Raw genomic sequence first — 24,090 nt, forward strand, 5'->3', positions numbered from 1 at the left:
ATTATGGCAACCTTTTTTTCATAGGAATGTTTTCACTTAAACCTGGTATAAAGTTGAACATTTTTACCACTATCATTTTAGCCTTTAGTTTAATCTTAGGTTGATCCTCTGTGAGGAGTATGTATTATTTTTTTTAAACCTATTGCTGGTAAATTTGAGATTTGAGTGTGACTCCAGTAAAGGCTTGAGTTGACTAGCTATACTGTAAAGGGTTAATTTGAAAATTTACTGATGAGTGTGAATTTCTGGTCACAGTATACTAACTTCTGTAGAGTCTAAATAATACAATTTTGAGGAAATTTTTAAGGTTATATCTGTTCTCTGATTTCCTTTTAAGGGGATAGCTTTCCTCCCGCAGTGACATGGAACACAAAGTACACCCTGTTAAGTATTAATTAATGGTAGGTATTAAGAGTTATAGGGGGAAAGTCCATTATTTTTTGCCTAGCTTTGTTCATGGTGGATTTTCAGTAACATTACCCTGAGTAATATTGTGACAAAAACGGGCTGGTGGTGGAGGCGCCTGGGTGGTGCAGTAAATTAAGCATCTGGCTCTTGGTTTAGGCTCCAATGTGATGTGATCACAGGGCCGTGAGCGATTGCATTGTGCTCAGCATGGAGTATGGTTGGAATTCACTTTCCCTCTCCCTTTGCCCTCCTCCTCCCCCTACTCTCAAGCTCTCTCAAATAATCTTATAAAGAGGCCGATGTAGTGGAAATCTGCAGGTACACTGTAGTAGAACAATTTTTAAAAACCAGAACATTCATGGGGTGCCTGGCTGGTTCAGTCAGTGTGAAACATACAAACCCAGTCTTGGGATTGTGACTTTGAGACCCAAGTTGAATGTAAAGATTACTAAATAATCTTTAAAATAATTTATGAGAGAGCAAGAGAGGGAACACAAAGCACAGGGGAGCTGGAGAGGGAGAAGCAGGTTCAGGGAGCCCGATACGGGGCTTGATCCCAGGATCTGGGTCATGACCTGAGCTGAAGGCAGATGCTTAAGACTGAGTCACCCAGGTGCCCCTAAAAAATAAAATCTTTAAAAAAAACCAGAATAGTAAAGTGTTTGATCCAGTGTGTGTAGGTTATTTAAGATAATTTGCATTGTGCCTAGAAGCAGCTCTATATGCTCCTTTATTGGTCTCCATTATAGAATATGGTTTAGTATAGTTGAAAGCTCAAGTATTGGGTGGTAATGTGTTTAAGATTGGGTATTCCCTGGCAGCTCTGAGCTGTTTGTTGATCTGCTGTTTAAAATGCCCTTTCCAGGGCTCCTGGCTGGCTTTTAAGAGACAGAGCCCAAACTGGTGGGGGAAGGGCGGGCACAGGGAGAGACCGAAGCAGGATTAGATCTGAAGTAAGGCTCAGGCTCAAAATCCTGTGATCCTGACGAGCCAACATCAAGAGGTGGACACTTAACCCAACGAAGCCTCCCAGACACCCCCAGAATAAGATCTCTTAGAATACGGAATACCCAGGGTCGTAGGATTGAGCCCTGAATCAGGTTCCCTGCTGAGCAGGGAGCCTGATTCTGCCTCTGCCCGTCTCCAGTTCATGGGCTCTTTTTCCTTCATTCTCATTCTCTCAAATCTTAAAAAATTATGATAGCCTGAGATATGGTTCAAAGATACTCATGCTTTTAAAAAATACCCTTTCACTTCGATGCAAGTCGGTTAGGGGTAAGGCCAAGATTCTTAGGATCAGCAATAGTATACAAACCCAACTTATTGAATTGTTTTTTCTTTAGTGGTTCTCAAATATTAGCATGCATCAGGATTACCTGAAGGCTTTGTTAGAATATGAATTTTTGCTTTGCTGGGTTTTGGGTGGGTCTTGCTAATTTGCAGGTTTTTTTTTAATTTATTTGACAGAGATCACAAGTAGGCAGAGAGAGACAGGGAAGCAGGCTCGCCGCTGAGCAGAGAGCCCAATGCGGGGCTCCCTCCCAGGACCCTGGAATCAGGACCTGAGCGGAAGACAGAGGCTTAACCCTCTGAGCCCCCCAGGTGCCCCGATAATTTGCATTTTTAACAAGTCACCAGGTGATGATGGTATCAATTGGAGAAGCCACACTTTTTAGAATGACAGTTTTACTTGTAGCTAAAGAAGTATTTTGGCTAGGGGTTGTAATCATGCCTACTTCAAGTATTCTTGCCCCCCCCCCCCCCCCCCGCCCCGTACTACTGCTTCGGCTACTGTTCCAAACCTAGAACTAGGGGAAATGCTAGAAAATAATCACCATTTGAAGCTTGTGCAAAGCATTAAAGGGGGGGGGGGTGGAGCAGTTCAGTTAGTTAAGTGTCTATGACTCTTGGTTTTCAGCTCATGTCATGATCTCATGGTCCTGGGAGAGTTCCCCCCTCACATTCCCACTCATGCTCTTTATAAAATAAAAAATTTTTTAAAACCACCAATGGAAGATGCCCCATTTCAGAGCTGTAGGTATTGCTTTTCCAGGTGTGCCATTTATCTTTTGCTCAGAACATTAAAGTCTTGTAATTTTCTGGGAACTGGGCACAATCAGACATTTAAGGAAAGTTACTGGGGCAGAAACATGAAGTCTCAGGAATTCACTATTTTGTCTAGTTAAATGTTTACTTTCTTTTCCCACTGTATCACTTAATAACATAGGAACTAATGAAAGAGCGTGGTTATAGTTGAAGTTTCAAGTGAATGGGAAAATGGAAATGGCTACCTCATCACTCAAGTACATCTAACTTGATAAACTATAGTTGATACCGAGTGGAGCTCAACGAAAGTACTAGTTATTAGGTAAAAGATAAAAACTTAAATTACAGGGGTGCCTGGGTGGCTCAGTGGGTTAAGCCGCTGCCTTCGGCTCAGGTCATGATCCCAGGTCCTGGGTTCAAGCCCCACATTGGGGTTTCTGCTCAGCAGGGAGCCTGCTTCCTCCTCTCTCTCTGCCTGCCTCTCTGCCTACTTGTGATTTCTCTCTGTCAAATAAATAAATAAAATCTTTAAAAAAAAAAAAAAAACCAGGGGCGCCTGGGTGGCTCAGTGGGTTAAGCCGCTGCCTTCGGCTCAGGTCATAGATCTCAGAGTCCTGGGATCGAGCCCCACATCGGGCTCTCTGCTCAGCGGGGAGCCTGCTTCCTCCTCTCTTTCTGCCTGCCTCTGCCTGCTTGTGATCTCTCTGTCAAATAAATAAAAATAAAATCTTAAAATAAAATTAAAAAAACCTAAATTACAGAGATTAGGCAAAGTACAGGTGAGGACTATTGGAAGGTAATACACAATTTTTATGACCGTGTTAACATACTTAACTTATGTTCAGATTTTTACCCTTGGCTCTTCTGTGAACTTAAAGCTCTAGATTTAAAAGGTTTATAATTGCCACGCAATTTAAGAACTCTGTGAAGATGTACAATAGGAAATACAAAAACAATGAAAGGGAAAGGCAATCTATATTGGATCTAGTAGACCAAAAAATGGACATTTTTGCCCCCCCCCAATAACATATGTAAACTTGGAGAATGGCATTAAGTACAGATTTAATGACCTCTGATCCATGATGTTCTTGTGCTTCAGGTATGGTAGCATTGATGAAGTATTGGTTCTAAAGACATGTAAATGGGATATGCCAAAAATATCAGGGATGTCCCACCTTTGATTAGTACAGCACCCAAGTTTAAATCATTGCACTTGCCTGTTGTAAAGCAAGACTAATTCTTAGGTGCTCAACTCTGCCAAGGTTAATTCAGAAGTGGTTTCTTGTTGGCTATTTGACTCTTGAGATTTAAGTGACCTTTTTTCCCCCCTTTAAAGAGGTCCCTGGGTGGCTGGGTCAGTAGAGCATGCATCTCTTGATATAGGGGTTCTTTCTAAGTTGGAGCTTCACGTTGGGTGTAGAGATTATTTCAAAATCTTAAAAGAAGTTGGCTATGAACATCAAAAGGCATCAGCAATCGGATTCTGGCTGTTTTCTTGGCAATCACAAGTCTATATGGAGTTCCTTTTTCTTCTCCACTGCGTGAGTGAGTTCTATAGTTTTTGTGGTGTCATGAGGGCCTGTGGGGGAAAGTGTGGCAGTTTATTATTAGTGTGATGGTGACGCTGTAGTGATACCTCCTTTCATGTTCCAGATTGTGACTGCTACTCACAAGCACCAGGGGTTGACTTTTTTTTTTTTTTTTAAGATTTTATTTGAGAGACAACAAGAGCACAAGCAGGGGAGGGGCAAAGGGAGAGGAGCGGGAGAAGCAGACTCCCCACTGAGCTCAGGGGCTCTATCAGGACCTTGAGATCATGACCTGAGTCAAAGTCAGACTCAACCGACTGAACCACCCAGGTGCTCACTGACACATCTCAGCTGGGAAGGGCTTGGCCCAACCTGGAGGAATTCCCTCTGCACCTCCCGTATTCTGCAATGTATAGGCGCACATCACCCTTCTGCAAAAACCTTTACCTATGTCTACACACATCTACACCTTAGTCTCTAAATCCTGCCTACTCAGCTTATACAAATTTGATCCTCCTTTTAACTCAGGATGGTTGTTTCTGGAATTCTTTTGGTTAAATACACATAACACTTCACCATCTTAACCATTTTTAAAAGATTTTTTATTTATTTGACAGATCACAAGCAGGCAGAGAGGCAGGGGGTGGGGAGCGGGGGCTGGGGGGAAGCACGCAGAAGAGCCTGATGCTGGGCTTGATTCCAGGACCCCAAGATTATGACCCGAGCTGAAGGCAGAGGCTTTAACCCACTGAGCCACCCAGGTGTCCCCATCTTAACCATTCTTAAGCACACAGTTCAGTGGTACTGCATTCACCTTGTTCTGCAACCATTATCCATCCCCATAACTCTTCATCTTATAAAACTGAAACTACCTGTTAAGCAATAACTCTCCACCCACCCCTTCTCCTGGCCCCTCAAAACCATCATTACAATTTGTTTTTATGATTTTGACTATCTCAGAAGTGGAATCCTGCAGTATCCTTTTGTCACTTAATGTACACAAGTTTCATAGATGATATAGCATTTTGCGGAATTTCTTCCTTAGAGGCTAATACTTCATTGTATATATATCCTATATTTTGCTTATTCGTTCATCTGTTGCTAGACATGGGTTGCTTCCACATTTTACCTGTTAGTAATGCTTGCTATGAACATAGATGTACAAATACGTCTTTGAGATCCTGCTTTCAGATCTTTTGGACCTAAACCCTGAAATTGTATTGCTGGATCATATGGTAATGTTATTTTAAAAATTTTGAGGAACCGCCATACTGTGTTCCACAGCAGCTATACCATATTACACTTCCACCAACTGCAGAAAGTTTCCAGTTTCTCTACATTCTCACCAAAACTTAACTTTTCCTTACTTGATAGTAGCTATCCTAATAGGTGTGAAGTGGTATCAACTTTTCTAGAAAAAGATCATGCCAATTACTGCCTTGCGTATCAGTGTTCAGGACCATGCTGGCACATAGCAGACATTCAAAATTTGTTGCATGATGCTTTTGTATCCTCACCTGAATTGTAAATATTCAGAGCAGGAACCATTGCTTACCCCCACAGTACTAGGTCCTTACTAAAGAGGAACCATTGCTTACCCTCACGGTACTAGGTCCTTACTAAATATTAAGTAATGCTGGGGTACATACTCTTCCCAGCTTCCACATGATACAAATGAACATAGGGACAAGACCATTACCCAAACTGCTATAGAAGCATATAAGGTAGTTTTATTTGAGGTATGATTTTTTTTCCTGTTTATAACTGCAATTGAGAATTTGGACTATAAAAAAAATATACAAAAGACAAATCTTTCAAAATCTGAGATACAGGGGCGCCTGGGTGGCTCTGTGGGTTAAGCCTTTGCCTTTAGCTCAGGTCATGATCTCAGGGTCCTGGGATTGAGCCCCACATCAGGCTCTTTGCTCAGCAGGGAGCCTGCTTCCTCCTGTCTCTGCCTGCCTCTCTGCCTACTTGGGATCTCTGTCAAATAAAATCTTTTTAAAAAATCTGAGATACTCCAGTGTCCTGGGATCGAGCCCCACATCGGGCTCTGTGCTCTGCAGGGAGCCTGCTTCCCCCTCTCTATCTGTCTGCCTCTCTGCCTACTTGTGATCTCTGTCAAATAAATTAAAAAAAAAAAAGAAAGGCTTTAAAAAAAAAATCTGAGATACTGTTTATTCTGTTTTGAAATGTAGTTCCTGCTATTATAGATAATGCTATTCAATCATATTTGCATTTATTTTTACATAATTTTAGAAGATTATATGTGCTATTTTGTAGCCTTTTTTATTTTTTAAAGATTTTTTTTGAGAGAGAGTGGGGAGGGTCAGAGGGAGAGAATCTTCAGGCAAACTCTGCTGAGCATACAGCCTGATGTGGGGCTGTGTCGCAATCCAAAATGGATCTCACAACCCATGAGATCATGATCCCAGCAAAAACCAAGAGTTGGATGCTCAACTGACTGAGCCACCCAGGTGTTCCTTGCAGCTTAGGAAAAAACCCAAAAACCTATCAAGGGATATACATTTTTTTTTTAAGATTTTATTTATTTGAGAGCGCATGAACTGAGGAGGAAGAGAAGTAGAAAAAGCAGACTCCCCACTGAGCAGGGAGCCCTATGTGGGACTGGATCCCAAGGACCCTGGAATCATGACCTGAGCCACCCAGGCAACTGGGATATATATATATATATATATATATATATATATATATATATATATATATATATATATATATATATCTTTTTAATAACTAATGTTTTATTCTGTTACACCATAATTAATCTGACCAATTCCGTATTGATAGGCTATTTGTTTTGGGGTGTTTTTTTTTTTAAGATTAAAAATAGCGTCCCAGCTATTTGTTTCTATGAAAGCCTTACACGTCCCTACATCAAATTCCTATACATGGACTGCTGGAGTCCGAAGATCTGCCCATTTTACATTTTGATAAAAAGTCTGCAGGAGGGGTGCCTGGGTGGCTCAGTGGGTTAAGCCTCTTCCTTTGGCTCAGGTCATGATCCTGGAATCAAGCCCCGCATCGCATCGGGCTCTCTGCTCAGCTGGAAGCCTGCTTCCCCCCTCTCTCTGCCTGCCTCTCTGCCTACTTGTGATCTCTGTCTGTCAAATAAATAAAATATTAAAAAAAAAAAAAAGTCTGCAGGAATGGGGTACCTGCCTGGCTCAGTTGGTAGAGCATGGGACTCCTAATCTTAGGGTCCTGAGTTCAAGGCCCACATTGGGCAAGGATCCTACTTAAAAGATTAAAAAGTCTGTAAGAAGTTGGTACTTTAGACTGGAAGCTCATTCACAACCATCCTGGACCTTCAATACTAACCTCTCTCTTCTGATTCCTACTTCAACTTCCATCTCAAGTTAGGATTCATTTTGCTAACTGAACCAAACAAGGATTTTTGGAGTGTCTTTAAACTGGATCTCTAATGGTCTTATTGAAGTCTTTGTCCTCTGCTCTAACAGCACTTTCCATTCACAGACCATCACCACCACCACTGTCCAGATATAGCATGAACATTATGAACTCCATTTTGCAAATGAGCAGAGGCTTCTTGGAAGGAAGGATAGCCAGAGGATACCAAGGAAGTACTCTGGGGCCCATTAAGCTTTCTCAACCACAATGGTGATCTCTGTGAGCTGGGAATGGCATTTGAACTATATACCAATTTTTTTTTTTCTTTAAGTTATGTCCCTTAGGTGGAGATCGAACTCACAACTCCAAGACCATGAGTTGCATGTTCTACCAATTGAGCCCTTCAGGCATCATAGAAATTGGGATCTTAACCCCTTTGAGAAAATCAATGCAAGCCTTTGAATGGTTCAGATGAAAACAAACCAGGGGCGCTCCTGGGTTGCTCAGTTAAGTGTCTGTCTGCCTTTGGCTCAGGTCATGATCCCAAGGTCCTGGGCTCGAGCCCCGAATTTGGCTTTCTGCTCAGCAGGGAGTCTGCTTCTCCCTCTTCCCCTGCTCCTGCTCTCTCTCACATACTCTAACAAATAAATAAAATATTTTAAAAAAATACAAAAACAAAACAGGAATGGGGCGCCTGGGTGGCTCTGTCAGTTGGGCATCTGACTCTTGGTTTTGGCTCAGGTCCTGATCTCATGGGTCATGGGATCAACTCTGAGTTGGGCTCCACACTCAGTAGGGAATCTGCTTGAAGATTCTCTTCCTCTGCCCTTACCCCGCACTTGTGCATGCTGTCTAATAAATAAGTCTCAAAAACAAACACCAGAATTTATCAAAGATTTTTTTCAATGTAATCAAGTAGTTTCCTAAATCACAAATTTTACTCTTTTCATGATTAGTTTCTGGGTCAACTACAGATAATATGAACACCCATTTTGATTTTGTTTTCCTCCCTCCTCCTATTTATGCCTTTTCCAGACTCAAGTTGATAGTTAATCTTTCAGGTTCCTTGGATGAATCATACTCTGCAGACCTGTAAAACAGCACCATCTCCTTCCTCCCAGAGCTTTTGCTCAGCAAGCAACAAAGCCAAACCCTTCCTCCCAGTTTAGGCTACAGATCTGAAAATGTGGCCAAAGAGGTTAACTCAGGGGCTATGGCAGAACAAATGTGTTCTCACTTCTTTGGGCCTTTGGATTTGGGCCTTTGGAAAACCGAACTAAAGCAGATTTTTTTTTTTAAAGCAGACTTTCAATGAATGAAATGGATCTAAAGATGAGTAGCCCTCTTCTGGATTCCTTCCCATGGAGAGAAGCACTTTCCTTAGTTTTAGTAGATACTAAAAGCATGTTGTTTTTTTTTAAGTAAGCTCTACATCCAGTGTGGGGCTTGAACTCACGACCCCAGGATCAAGAGTTGCAAGCTCTACCAATTGACCCAGCCAGGTGCCCCTTATGTGCTTTTTTTTTTTTTTTAAGATTTTATTTAATTTGACAGAGAGATCACAAGTAGACAAAGAGGCAGGCAGAGAGGGAGAGAGGGAAGCAGGCTCCCTACTGAGCAGAAAGCCTGATGCAGGACTCGATCCCAAGACCCTGAGATCATGACCTGAGCTGAAGGCAGCGGCTTAACCCACTGAGCCACCCAGGTGCCCCCTTATGTGCTTTTTTTTTTTTTTTTAAGATTTTATTTATTCATTTGACAGAGAGAGAGAGAGAGAGAGAGAGAGAAATCACAAGTAGGCAGAGAGGCAGACAGAGAGGAGGAAGCAGGCTCCCCGCTGAGCAGAGAGCCCGATGTGGGGCTCGATCCCAAAACCCTGAGATCATGACCTGAGCTGAAGGCAGAGGCTTAATCCACTGAGCCACCCAGGTGCCCCCTTATGTGCTTTTTAATATTCAATTTTACCAGAGTAAAAAGGTAAATCTCACTCCCTCATTTTCCTTCCCCAAAGGCAAGAAATGACTTTTTGTGTGTCCTCTTTCAAATATAGTGTATGTATACTCACTAACATCCAAGCCTTCTTACACATAGTATACACCATACTTTGATTATTATCAGTAAAATACATATATTGAGTCTTGCCAATGATGACTGCAAGGATTAAAGTAATGTATGGGGGGCAATGCATTCAGGATCATGAACTAGGAAGCTCTTGGACCCTGCAGTCCCACCCTTCTATACTATCTCTGGATAGGATATTTCTTTCCTTACCCACAAAGAAGCTTCCATAGGCTGCCTGGGAACCAAATAGTCATAATTTGTGACTGTGTGTACAGATCTAGCTTCAGAAAATGTGTGTCAACGTGTCGGAATGCAGGTAGCGTATAGATCGTATCCTGTGAATGTCTTATTGTTTCCCTATTACGTGTCTGTGTCAGGGTCTCTGGATGTCACTGGGTGCGTGTCACTGTTAGTTTGACACTATATACCATGTTTGTGTGTGTGTGTGTGTGTGTGTGTGTAAATGCGCTGTCCTTATCCAGACGTTCCTGTTTGGTGTTAAAGTATTTTAGATACCGTTGCGATCCGTATTCTTCAACCCCCAGCTCCCTCACTCACTACATGCCAACATTCTTTCTTTTTTTCTTTCTTCCTTCCTTCCTTCCTTTCTTTCTTTCTTTCTTTCTCTCTCTCTCTCAGAGAGAGATCAAAAGTAGTCAGAGAGGCAGGCAGAAAGAGAGAGGAGGAAGCGGGTTCTCCGCCAAGCAGAGCCCGATGCGGGTCTCGATCCCAGGACCCTGAGATCATGACCTGAGCTGAAGGCAGAGGCTTAACCCACTGAGCCACCCAGGCGCCCTACATGCCAACACTCTTGAAGGATGGGCAGGTGTCGAGGCACAAGTTCGCCCAACACCAGTCTCCCACAGAGAACGCAGCAGGACTTCCAGTATACCCCGCATCCGCCAGTCATGCAGGAGAAGCGGTTGCGCACGCACAGCGTGCAGCCTGGGATACGAAGAAAACCTTGGGGTCGCGCGTTCTCTCGCGCGCTCTCTAGTGGCCTCAGAGGGCAGCGCTGCCAGAACGAGGGGGCGGAGCCGACGACGGCGGAAGTGAAGTCACTTCCGGGCTGGGGTGTTTGTTTGGACTGGAGAAGGGAGGCGGCGGGTGAAGCGCGCGTCGAGCGGGGGAGCGGCGCTGCCTGTGGAGATCCGCGGAGGCCGACCGGATTCGTTGGCTGCCGTCCCCGCTGCCGTGCACTGGGTGAGGGGTTCCCTCGGGCAGAGCGGCCAGAAGGGTGCGGCGACCCCAGCGGTCGAGGGACAGCACCTCGGCAACGGTTGAGGGGCCTGGAGGGTCCCCCGGGTTGTTGGCCACCAAGCCTCATATGGCTTCCTTTATTCCTTGCACCTTTAGTCGCGTTGAGGGATGAGCTGGGACCGACTTAGACTCTTTCTTTGAGAAATGGCCGTCGCTTTTTTTCTCATTGTCATTATTTATGATTTGGATCTCGCAGCACTCTATCCGGGTCTTCGGTGGCGCGCGAGGGTTGCCGGGATAGCACTTTCTCGTGCCCCCCCCACCCCCTTTCTTCACCTCCTCCCTGGTACCCTTTTCCCCTGCCCCCCACTGCCGCTTCTGCAACAAAGCTCATTGTTTCTCCCCAGTTTACGCCTGCGCGTCGCCACGCGCAGCTCCTAGTTGCTGCGCTTGCGCGCTGCTCCCGAAGCTTGGGTGGGGGAAGAGAAAGGGGCAGAGGGACTGGCGGGCTGGCGAGCGTCCTAGGGGAGCATTATGCGACCGTCCACGGGCCAGTACCTTTCTCATCGATTTTCTTCCGTTTCTTCACCTTCACTTACTCCTTATTTTAGTTATATTGTTTCCTATGCTCAGGATAGGGGGGGCCGGACTCCTGCTCCGGGAAGGTTGTGAGCCAGATAATTTTAAGGGCCCATCCAGTTCGTATTCTTGGATTCTGCTTCTCTTAATTTCCCTTCCACTATGTGCTTACTCCCCACTACCCCCAAAATTACGTGGCTTGTGGTGAACTTTGTTTTTTCAAAATATTTGTTGAAGCAGCCAGCAGTTTGATTTTCTGGTGACTCAGAAAGGGACCTTTTCTGCTTCTTTTGTTGTCTTGCTTTCCCTAATTTTGCAGCCCCGTCACCTCACTGAAACCTCAAACTCTAGAAGAAATTTGACTTCTAATTTGCTGTGGGAAAAAAGTCTTAACAGCTGACAGCTTTTGACATTTATTTCAACAGAAGACAAATTGCCGTTTTCGTGTGCTGGCTAATATTGTAGTCTCATGGCATGATTTTTCACAAATTGCATTTGAGCGGGTGTTGGTCTGCATTTTCTTCAAAATAGCCTTTGAAATTTCAACGGCTGCAGGTTATGTTTGGAAATAAGAAAAGGGTCTATGGATTTTTAAAAAAATATTTTATTTATTGGGGCGCCTGGGTGGCTCAATGGGTTAAAGCCGCTGCCTTCGGCTCAGGTCATGATCTCCGAGTCCTGGGATCGAGCTCCGCATCGGGCTCTCTGCTCAGCAGGGAGCCTGCTTCCTCCTCTCTCTCTGCCTGCCTCTCTGCCTACTTGTGTTCTCTGTCAAATAAATAAATAAAATCTTAAAAAATATATTTTATTTATTTATTTGAAAGAGAGACAGTGAGAGAAAGCATGAGTGAGAAGAAGGTCAGAGGGAGAAGCAGACTCCCGTGGAGCTGGGGGCCCGATGTGGGACTGGATCCCGGGACTCCAGGATCATGACTCGAGCGGAAGGCAGTCGCCCAATCAACTGAGCCACCCAGGCGCCCCTGGATTTTTTTTTTTTTTTTTAAGATTTTATTTATTTATTTAATAGAGATCACAAGTAGGCAGAGAGAGAGAGAGAGGAGGAAGCAGGCTCCCTGCTGAGCAGAGAGCTCGACGTGGGGCTCCATCCCAGGACCCCGGGGTCATGACCCAAGCCAAAGGCAGAGGCTTTAACCCACTGAGACACCCAGGCGCCCTTGGGTCTATGGATTTTTAATGTGATTACTGGTGTTGGTTTGTACTTCTGATTCCAGTATGTGAAAGGATATTTGGAGCAAATTAGCTTGTTCATGCTACTTGTTAATTGTGAATTTGTACAAAACTTAATATTTTCTCACGAAAAAAGTGTCTACGACAAATAAAGATAGATGACTTTCCAAAAATGACAGCCTATTTATCTCTTTCTTTAAGGGATGGGTGTTAGGCAATGGAAACTCCCTGTGATGGTTAAAGGCTTGAGAGCTGGGAGGATTTTATTATAATATATTGCATGTTGCTGTTAAGGAGCTCCAATTGAGGTAGATGATCTCTAACCTCTTAAGAACAGAGCAAGTTTATAGTAGGCTTTTCCTTAAGTAAGCACGGTACACCTTATTCAGGTTTACCCCTTTATAACTCTAGAGAGTAATGCTCCAGTTTCAATAGAAAATGTAAACATAGGGGCGCCTGGGTGGCTCAGTGGGTTAAGCCACTGCCTTCGGCTCAGGTCATGATCTCGGAGTCCTGGGATCAAGCCCCGTATCGGGCTCTCTGCTCTTTCGGGGAGCCTGCTTCCTCCTCTCTCTCTGCCTGCCTCTCTGCCTGCTTGTGATCTCTCTGTCAAAAAAAAAAAAAAAAAGAAAATGTAAACATAAAAATCTGTTAGCATAGCAATTTCATGGACATTGTGAGCATTGAAAGAAAGTTGAAAATAAGGATTGAGCCTCCTTCCTTTTGTGCTCTTACATGTTCTTGTAATTTACAACCTTATTCATTATAACCTATGGAATAGGCAGAGGAAGTTTTATCTTGCCCATTTTGAAATTGAGGAAATAGAGTTTGAAAGATTATTTTATTAGGCACATATTTCTATAGCACTTAGTAATGCCAGTCATTGTTCTAAGTGCTTTTACAGGTATTTAATCTTTACCTTTTTTTCGGTGGTAAGTAGTGTTGTAAAGTAGAGATAACAGGTAATAGGTGTGAATTAACTTGTCCACTGTTAACACAGCTGGTAAGAACTGGAATTCAGACCCAAGTAGTCTAGAGATTATGTGCTCTTAACCATTTTACTGTGCTGCTTGTGGTTTAGTGACATAACTCAGGATCCTCTAGGTGGTTTGTGGCGTATCATAGATTTGGACCCAGTCCAAGACAAAAGTTATCCAAGTGATCCCTTTGCGATCCGGACCACCCTGTTGCATTAGTAATTTGCATTTAATATAGCCTGAGGTTCAGTTATAGTAACAGTCATTTTTCCTTTTTTTTGTTCTAAATTTCCTTAATGTTTAGAGCAGTGTTGTCCCAGTTAGATAACTGCTAATGGCACATATGTCCATTGAGCGCTTGAAATGTGGCAGTTGCAACTGAAGAACTAAATTTTTTATCTTACTCAATTCTAATTGGTTTAGATTTAAGTAGCCATATGTAGGTATTGGCCACATATTGAATAGTGCGGGTTCAGAGGTTTGAATTGCTTCTGCTTTTTTTTTTTTTTTAAACTTTTATTTTTGCATTTTTACATTTATTGATTCTTTGTGTTTTTTGGGGGGGGTTGACTTTTTTGAGAGAGAGCAGGGTGTGGAGGGTGTCAAGAGGAGGGGCAAAGGGAAGGGGAAAGAGAATTTTTTTTTTAAAGATTTTATTTATTCATTTGAGAGAAAGAGAGAGAACAAGCAGAGGAGAAGCAGACTTCGCTGAGTAGGGACCCCAACTCGGGGCTTGATTCCAGGACCCTGGGATCATGACCTGAGCAGAAGGCAGACACTTAACCATCTGAGCCATCCAGGCGCCTTGGGAAAGGAGTATCTTAAGCAGGCTCCACACCCAACTGCAGAGCCCAGGTAGGGCTGGCTCTCATGACCCTGAGATCATGACTTGAACCAAAATCAGAGAGTCACATGCTTAACCAACTGAGCTATCCAGCCCCATCTGCTTATATTTTATATCAGTTTTTATAAATAAGGATAGTATTTCTGATGTGCTTTGAACTTTTATCAGCAGTGATGATAGGCAGTGCTTGAGCCATCCTTATTCTCACCAGATCACCTTCATTACACTAGTTGAGATTAGGATTAAAGTCCTCATTCTGTGTTGTTGTTTCACTTTTACAGGTTTTTTAACATGTGATTTTTTTTTTTACCTTATACCTTGCTCCAGCAACCTTTAATTGCTCTAAATGTTTAATAAGCACCAAAATAGGTAATAGTGTCGTGTGCCAGGCTCTGTACCTAGATACTATTATTATTTTCCACTTGATAGGGAATCTGAGACAGAGAGGGGTTAAAACTTGCCTTTGAGTTCCAGAGCCCCTGCTTTTATTTATTTTATTTATTTTTTTAAAGATTTTATTTATTTATTTGACAGATCATAAGTAGGCAGAGAAGCAGGCAGAGAGATAGGAGGAAGCAGGCTCCCCGCTGAGCACAGAGCCCGGTGCGGGGCTCGATCCCCAAGCCGAAAGCAGAGGCTTTAACCCACTGAGCCACCCAGGCGCCCCAGAGCCCCTGCTTTTAATCATTAATGTATACTGCCAAACATTAAAACAGAAAATTCAGTACTGCTTACAAATTTAAATGGAAAACAAGCTTAAGCAGAAGTTTCTTTATCCTCTCTAACTTCTGGAGAGACAATTATGATAATAATGTGTATACAAATAATGTTAAGGAGTAACAGTAGTTCAAAATAGAGTACATGGGATAAGAAAAGGTGTGGAATCAGCTTAAGGAAAAAGGACTGTATTTGAATTTTTTTTTTTTTAAGATTTTATTTATTTGAGAGTGAGAGAGAACAAGCAGGAGGAGGGGCAGAGGGAGAGGGACAAGCAGACTCCCTGCTGAGTGTTGAGCCTGAATCAGGGCTTGATCCCAGGACCCTGAGATCATGACCTGAGCCAAAACTAAGAGTTGGGCCCTTAACTGACTGAACCACCCAGGCGCACCCCTCTGTTTGAATTTTAATGAAAATTCTTAAGAGATGAAACTGAGAAAGTTTCTAAAACTTCATGATTAAAAAAAAAAACCAAATGATATCCATATTTTAAAATTTTATAGAAACCATTATGTGGAAGAGGCATTTTGGAAGAAAAGAAACAGCTGAATATGTGAGCTTGTGGATTGAAAGCGTTAGACAGCATTAATAGGAAAAAAAAACTGCTCTCACCTAATAGAATCTGATGAAATTTCTGAGTTTTAGTGTTAGGCTCTCATATTAGACTCCCAGTTGAACAGGATCTTTACAAAAGAAAGAATAAAACAGTGAAAGCTGGAATATTTGCAGAAAATAGAAAAGACAGATGTAAATCTGCCCCATTTAATAATTTTATTCAAATATGAAAGCAAAAGATACTTTCAGACCTGTAGTAGCTGAGAAATAAGTATCTTCAGGTGCCCGGGTGGCTCAGTTGGTTAAGCAACTGCCTTTGGCTCAGGTCCATGGGGAGTCTGCTTCTCCCTCTGACCTTCTCCCCTCTCATGCTCTCTCTCACTTTTCTCTCTCAAATAAATAAATAAATAAAATCTTTAAAAAAAAAAAAAGAAGAAAAGAAAAAATATCTTCGGGAAACACCCCCCCTTTTTTTTTAGATTTTATTTCTTTATTTGACAGAGAGAGCAAGAGAGCACAAGCAGGCAGAGCAGCAGAGGGAGAGGGAGAAGCAGGCTTCCCCCCTGAGCAGGGACCCCGATATGGGACTCAGTCGCGGGACACTGGGATCATGACCTGAGCCAAAGGCAAAAGCTTAATGACTGAGCCACCCAAGCACCCCAAGATTTTTTTTTTTTTTTAAATTTGAAAGAGAGAGCACGCATGCACAAAAGCAGACAGAGGGAGAAGCAGGAGAAGCACACTCCTGCTGAGCAAGGAGCCAGATGTGGGACTCAATCCCAGGGCTCTGGAATCATGACTTGAGCTGAAGGCAGATGCCTAACCAACTGAGCCTGTGTGTCCCCCAAAATGATAAATTTCTATGAGCTGGGTCAAGTAATCTTAACTCTTTATAGTAGAGAACTTGAATATACCACTTGAAGAATTTAACAGATGAAGTAAAAAAGATAGTATGTACGCACGCATGTACCTTAGAAATAGAAATCACACATTTTTCTGTTTATGCCCAAGGGACATTTTGTAATGTCTGCATTTGTCTGCCAACAAAACTATATATAATAAATCCCAAAAAGTGAAGGTTTTTCTGGCTGCATTTTATAACATAATGAAATTAAACTAGAAATCAGGGGGCGCCTGGGTGGCTCAGTGGGTTAAAGCCCCTGCCTTCGGCTCAGGTCATGATCCCAGAGTCCTGGGATGAAGCCCCACATCGGGCTCTCTGCTCGGCAGGGAGCCTGCTTCCGCCTCTCTGCCTGCCTCTCTGCCTACTTGTGGTCTCTATCTGTCAAATAAATAAAATCTTAAAAAAAAAAACAAAACTAGAAATCAGGATACCAAAGTATAGAACCTTAACCATTTGGAAATTTAAAAAATATTCTTCCAAATAATCTCTGGCTGTTTACAAATTAAATAATTTGTAATTACCTAAGACTGATAAATAAATTCTGTATACATGGGAAATTTAGGAACAATTTTTATTAAATGAAAAGTTGAAAATAAGCATGTTTGTCACCTTGAAAAACAGTAACAAACTGGTTGAAATTAAGTAGAGAGGAGGGGAGGGAAAATAAAGTGAAAAAAATTAATAAAATAAGTAGGAAAAATAAGTGAAATTAAAGGTTTTGTTTATTGAAGTTGAATTTTTATTTATTTTTATTTATTTAATTTTTTTTTTAAAAGATTTTCTTTATTTACCTGACAGAGATCACAAGTAGGCAGAGAGGCAGGCAGAGAGAGGAGGAAGCAGGCTCCCTGCCGAGCAGAGAACCCGATGCGGGGCTCAATCCCAGGACCTGAGATCATGACCCGAGCCGAAGGCAGAGGCTTTAACCCACTGAGCCACCCAGGCGCCCCGAAGTTGAATTTTTAATAAGTCATCCATTCAAGACTCAAAAGATGTAACAAAATATCTCTTGCCACCTCATTATCCTTGTAGGCAATGAGTAGTATTGTTTTTTTTTTAATAGTTCTTATTGAGCTAGAATTCTCTGCACTTAACTCATTTAATGTACACAGCAGAGTGATTTTTAGGATAGTCACAGAGTTGTAAATGCATCACCACAATCAATTTTAGAAACCTTGTTACCCCTTAGCTTTCATAGAATATGTAGTGCTTAATGACGGGTTTCTTTAACTTTGGCATAATGTTTTCTTTTTTTTTTTTAATGTTATTTATTTGAGAGAGTGTGTGCTACAGCTCACAAGAAAGGGGGGTGCAGAGGGAAAGGGGGATGCAGACTCCCTGCTGAGCTGGGAGCCTGACTCAGAGCTCCATCCCAGGACCCCATCACAATCGAGCCACCCAGGCACCCCTAGCATAATGTTTTCAGTGTTCATCTATGATATAGCATGTATCAAGTATTTCATTTGTTTTTATTATTGAATAATACTCTGTTGTATGGACATACCATATAGTATTTATAAGTTGGTGGACTACTGGGTTTTATTCACTTTTTGACTATTATAATACTGCTGTGAACATTTGTGTACAAGTTTTGTGTAGGCATGTATTTTCATTTTTCTTGGGTATATATTTAGGAGTGTAATTGCTGGGTTCCGTGTTTAATCTTTTGAGGCACTGCCAGACTTTTTCAAAGCAGCTGCATCATTTTAACATTCCCATCAGCAGTAAATGTTCCATTTTCTTCACATTTTCACCAATACTTGTTTGTATCTTTTTTATTATAGCCGTTTTAGTGTAAAGTGGTATCTTGTGATTTTGAGTTGCATTTCCCCCATTGTCGGTGATACTGAGAATCTTTTCATGTATTTATTGGCCATTTGTATGTTCTTTTTTAAAGATCTTTTAGTTTTTAGAGAGCATGTTTATACAAATCTTTTAAAGTTCTACTTTGCTCTAGGAATTCCGATTTTACTTTCATGTTAACACTTTAGTGCATTTTTTAAAAAAGATTTTATTTATTTATTTGACAGACAGAGATCACAAGTAGGCAGAGAGGCAGGCAGAGAGGAGGAGGAAGCAGGCTCCCTGCTGAGCAGAGAGCCCGATGTGGGGCTCGATGTGGGGCTCGATCCCGGGACCCTGGGATCACGACCTGAGCCAAAGGCAGAGGCTTAACCCACTGAGCCACCCAGGCACCCCAGTGCATTTTTTTTTATTAAGATTTTATTTATTTGAGAGAGGAAGAGTGAGCGAGAGAGCACAAGTAGGGGGATTAGCAAAGGGAGAGAGAAAAGCAGGGTCTCCCCACTGAGCAGGGAGGCGGAAGCAGGACTCGATCCCAGGACCCTGGGATCATGACCTGAGCCATAGGCAGAGGCTTTAACCCACTGAGCCATCCAGGCGCCTAGGAAAAGGCTTCTTAAGCAAGATAAACATATCCCAGAAGGTGTAAAGGAAAACAGTGAGATTCTACTTGAGTCTAATTGCAAAACTAAAATATATTATGTCCAGAACTGTGGAAGATAAAGAAATGGGAGCACTCAGTATATTACAGGACAGTATATTAGAGGTCCATTATCACATTTGTGGCAAATAATCTGTCCCCCCCCCCCCTACAAATCTAAAAGTTACAGATGCAGGTGGCTTTTGGCTTTTGACTTGGTTATTCCCACTTAAGAAAATGTAGAACACGGGCGCCTGGGTGGCTCAGTGGTTAAAGCCTCTGCCTTCGGCTCAGGTCATGATCTCAGGGTCCTGGGATCGAGTCCCGCATCGGGCTCTCTGCTCAGCAGGGAGCCTGCCTCCTCCTCCTGTCTCTCTCTGCCTGCCTCTTTGCCTACTTGTGATCTGTCTGTCAAATAAATTAAAAAAAATCTTTAAGAAAAAAAAAAATTCTTAAAAATGTAGAACACAGATAGCATACATAGAAAAGGATATGTGTGCTACGGTGATTGAAGCAGGATTTTTTGTAGCAAAAAAACCCTGGGAATGTGGATACGCATCAGAGGCGGAAGTAGTTGAGTAATTGGTGCTGCTCTATCCATTAAAAAGTGACATAATAGGGGCACCTGGGTGGCTCAGTTGTTAAGCATCTGCCTTCGGCTCAGGTCATGATCTCAGGGTCCTGGGATCAAGCCCCATGTTGGGCTCCCTGCTCGGTGGGGAGCCTGCCTCTCCCTCTGCTGAACTGCCTGCTTGTGCTTTCGCTTTCTCTGTCAAATAAATAAAATCTTTTTTTTTTTTTTTTTAAAGGCGAGATATAGGGACGCCTGGGTGGCTCAGTTGGTTAAGCAGCTGCCTTCGGCTCGGGTCATGATCCCAGCGTCCTGGGATCGAGTCCCACATCGGGCTCCTTGCTTGGCGGGGAAGCCTGCTTCTCCCTCTGCCTCTGCCTGCCATTCTGTCTGCCTCTGCTTGCTCGCTCTCCCTCTCTCTCTCTGACAAATAAATAAAAAAATCTTTAAAAAAAAATAAATAAAGGCGAGATAATACGTGTACACCTTGACTAGTATGGATCTTTTTTTTTTTTTTTTAGATTTTATTTGTTTATTTGCCAGACAGAGATCGCAAGTAGGCAGAGAGGCAGACAGAGAGAGAGGAAGGGAAGCAGTCTCCCCGCTGAGCAGAGTCCGATGCAAGGCTCAATCCCAGGACCCTGGGATCACGACCTGAGCTGAAGGCAGAGGCTTTAACCCACTGAGCCACCCAGGCACCCACTGGTATAGATCTTTAATGTAATTTATTTAGTATGATTCTATTAAAATACATAAATCCCCTTTGTGTGTTTCTATAAGCAAGAAAATATGAAAGGGTAAACACTAAGCACCTAACACTGATTACCTGTGGTTAGGAATGGAGATGGACAGGAAAAATTGTATATATCTTAGACCTGGGTTTTTTGTTTTTTGGTTTAGTTTTTCATTTTTTTAAGTAGACTTCACACCTAGGGTAGAACCCAACACAAGGCTTGAACTCAGGACCCTGAGATCAAGACCTCAGCTAAAATCAAGAGTTGGGCACTTAACCAGCTGAGCCACCCAGGCACCTGGTGTTAGGCCTGTTTTGTACATTTAACCTGTATTTGCTGCTTTTCTAAGTAGTGTGTACTTGTATATATATTTCTTTCACTTCGAAGCTTCCTTTCCCAACAAAATTTCCTGTGTACAAACATCTGCTATCCAGAAATTGTTAAAAGATGATTGAAAACAAAGCAATCATAAGGTGATACATTACTGTTTTTACTATTTCATGGTTTTCATTTAGGGAAATCTTATTATAAATATATATTACAGATATACAAATATTTTAACTAATAGATATATTAAATTACTTGTTCTGAGTTAGTACTACTATTTCTTTTTTTCTTTTTTTTTCTTAAGAATTTTTTTTTTTTTTTAAGATTTTATTTATTTGACAGAGATCTCAAGTAGGGGGAGAGGCAGGCAGAGAGAGAGAGGAGGAAGCGGCTCCCCGCTGAGCAGAGAGCCTGATGTGGGGCTTGATCCCAGGACCCTGGGATCATGACCTGAGCTGAAAGCAGAGGCTTTAACCCACTGAGCCACCCAGTCACCCCTTTTCTTTCTTTTCTTTTCTTTTTTCTTTTTTTAAGATTATTTTAGAGAGTGAGAAAGGATGAGCCAGGGTAGGGCAGAGGCAGAGGGAGAGAGAGAATCCTTAAGCAGACACAACACTGAGCATGGACCATGACCTGAGCTGAAACCAAGAGTCTGACACTTAACCGACTGAGCCACCCAGACACTTAACCGACTGAGCCACCCAGACACCTGGGTATGTTACTTTAAAAATTGGTCAGTTGAATGAACGTCTGCCTTCATCTCAGGTCATGATCCCAAGGTCCTGGGATCGAGCCACACATGGGGAAGCCCGCTTCTCCCTCTCCCACTACCCTGGGAAGGCTAGCGGGAAGCCCACTTCTCCCTCTCCTACTACCCTGCTTGTGTTCCCTCTCTCATGTCTCTCTGTGTCAAATAAATAAAATCTTAAAAAAAAAATTTTTTTTTAATTTTTATTAAGATTTATTTATTTATTTGTTTGAGAAGGAACCACAGTACACTTGTGAGAGAAGGGGCAGAGGGACAGAATCTTCAAGCATACTTCCTGCTGAGCCTGGGGCTCCATACCACTTCTCATGAAATTGTGACCTGAGCTGAAACCAAGAGTCTGATGCTTAACTGACTGAGCCACCCGGGCACACCTAAGGTTTTATGTGTACCCGAAGTGGGGCTTCAGTTCATGACCCCAAGATTGAGAGTCTTGTGCGCTGTTGACTGAGCCAGTTAGGTGCCCCATTTCTGCCAGTTTTAAATAGATTGAAGCATGAGCAAAAACAAGATAGCAACAGATTGGTATGGTTTTGTTTCCAGTTGTTTCTTTACTGTATTTGTCAAGTCATTATCTACTTTGTGTACTGAAACATCACTCAAGCAAATTAGGTACTTTTGTGTTTCCAGCATTCCTTAGGTTTCTGGTTTTGGAGAAAAGCTTTTTCCTAGCTAGAGGAGCTTGGAACTCACGGACTCTTTGGAGTCTTAAAACTGTTGTGGCTGCTTTCAGATGGGATGATGATATGTGACAGCTATATACTCTTTGTATTTAAAAAAAATTATTTTTAAGATTTTGTTTATTTATTTGACAGGCAGAGATGACAAGTAGGCAGAGAGGCAGGCTGGGGGCGTGGGGAGGCACTCCCTGCTCAGCAGGGAGCCAGATGCGGGGCTCCAGGGCTCAAGCAATCCCAGGACTCTGGGATCATGACCTAAGCTGAAGGTAGAGGCTTTAACCCACTGAGCCACCCAGGCGCACCCCATACTGTTTATATTTTTAAAGTTATTTTCCTCGTAGTCACCTTAGTTTGTGACATCAATTTGAACTAGTATCAGCTTAGTTTAAAGAGTATACAAAAACTTCTTTACATATAGCACTGTATCCTCCTCCTGCTGCCTTATGTTATTGTCACAAAATATATCTTTATACATTGTGTGTCCATTAACATAAATACCTAATTATTGTTCTATGTATTTGTCTTTTTTTTTTTTTTAAGATTTTTTTTATTTATTTGTCAGAGAGAGAGGGAGAGAGAGCAAGCACAGGCAGACAGAATGGCAGGCAGAGGCAGAGGGAGAAGCAGGCTCCTGCTGAGCAAGGAGCCCGATGCGGGACTCGATCCCAGGACGCTGGAATCATGACCTGAGCCGAAGGCAGCTGCTTAACCAACTGAGCCACCCAGGCGTCCCTATGTATTTGTCTTTTAAATCACATAGAGAAAAGGGAGTTAAAAGCCAAAAGTACATTATTACTGATTTCCATATTCGTGTAGTTACTTTTACCAGTGTTCTTTATTTCTTCAGGTGAATTCAACTTAGTGTGTAGTATACTTGTTTCAGCCCGAAGGACTCACTTTAGCTTTTCTTATAGGACAGGTCTACTGGTGATGCGTGCTCTCTCTCTCTCTTTTTAAGATTAGGTATTTATTTATTTATTTATTTAAGATTTTATTTATTTATTTGACAGAGATCACAAGTAGGCAGAGAGGGAGAGAGGAGGAAGCAGGCTCCCTGCTGAGCAGAAAGCCCGATGCGGGGCTCCATCCAGGACCCTGACATCATGACCTGAGCCGAAGGCAGAGGCTTTAACCCACTGAGCCACCCAGGTGCCCCAGGATTAGGTATTTATTTGAGAGAGAGAACATGATCGTGTATGGGTGGTGAGGGTTGGGGGCAAAGGGAGAGGGAGAACCAGACTCCCTGCTGAGCAGGGAGCCCACATTGGACTGGATCCCAGGACCCTGACACCATGACCTGAGCCGAAGGCAGACACTTACCCCACTGAGCCACCCAGGTGCCTCTCTCATTTTTTTACGTACCTGGGAATGTCTTAATTTCTCCTTAAAATTTTTAAAGAGTTTTATTTATTTATTTGTCAGCACAAGCAGGGGGAGCAGCAGGCAGAGGGAGAAGCAGACCCACCACTGAGCACGGAGCCCAAGCAGGACTCAATCCCTGGACCCCGGGATCATGACCTAAGCTGAAGGCAAATACTTAACAGACCGAGCCACCCAGGCGTCCCTCTCCTTAATTTTGAATTATAGTTTTTTTTTTTTTCTTTCAGCCCTTTGAATATATTTTCTGGCCCCTATGGTTTTCTTTTCTCTTTTTTTTTCTTTTCCTTCCTTCTTTCCTCTCTTGCTTTCTTTTTTTTTAGATTTTATTTATTTGTTAGAGAAAGCATGACCAGGGGAGCAACAGGCAGAGAGAGAAGCAGGCTCTCCACTGAACAAGGAGCCCAGGACCCCAGGATCATGACCTGAGCCCAAGGCAGATGCTTAACCAACTGAGCCAGGAGCCCCTGGCCTCTTTGGATTCTGATGTGAAATCAACTGTTAATCTTATTTTGAGGATCTGTTGTATGTAGGTTACTTATTTTGGAGATTATTTCTTCTCTTTGTCTTTCAGTAATTTGATTATAATGTGTCTTTTTTTTTTTTTTTTTAATTTTATTTATTTATTTGTCAGAGAGAGAGAGAGAGAGAGTGCACAAGTTGGCGAAGTGGCAGGGAGAGGCCGAGAGAGAAGCAGGCTCCCTGCTGAGCAAGGAGCCCAGATGTGGGACTCGGTCCCAGGACACTGGGATCATGACCTGAGCCGAAGGCAGCGGCTTAACCCACTGAGCCACCCAGGTGCCCTATAATGTGTC

The 24,090-nt window shown here is 42.7% G+C and overlaps 1 protein-coding gene across 1 annotated transcript in view; it reads left to right on the top strand.

Annotated features, from left to right (window-relative positions):
• Positions 1-10,445: 10,445 nt before the first annotated feature.
• PAIP2 (poly(A) binding protein interacting protein 2) overlaps positions 10,446-24,090 on the top strand; it is a 28,495-nt gene continuing 14,850 nt past the window's right edge. Inside the window, exon 1 of the mRNA XM_047730057.1 lies at positions 10,446-10,616. The gene's annotated coding sequence lies outside the window, so the exon portion shown is untranslated. The remainder of the gene's footprint in view (positions 10,617-24,090) is intronic.

The sequence above is a fragment of the Lutra lutra genome, chromosome 5 (assembly GCF_902655055.1).
Source record: "Lutra lutra chromosome 5, mLutLut1.2, whole genome shotgun sequence".
Taxonomy (NCBI): domain Eukaryota; kingdom Metazoa; phylum Chordata; class Mammalia; order Carnivora; family Mustelidae; genus Lutra; species Lutra lutra.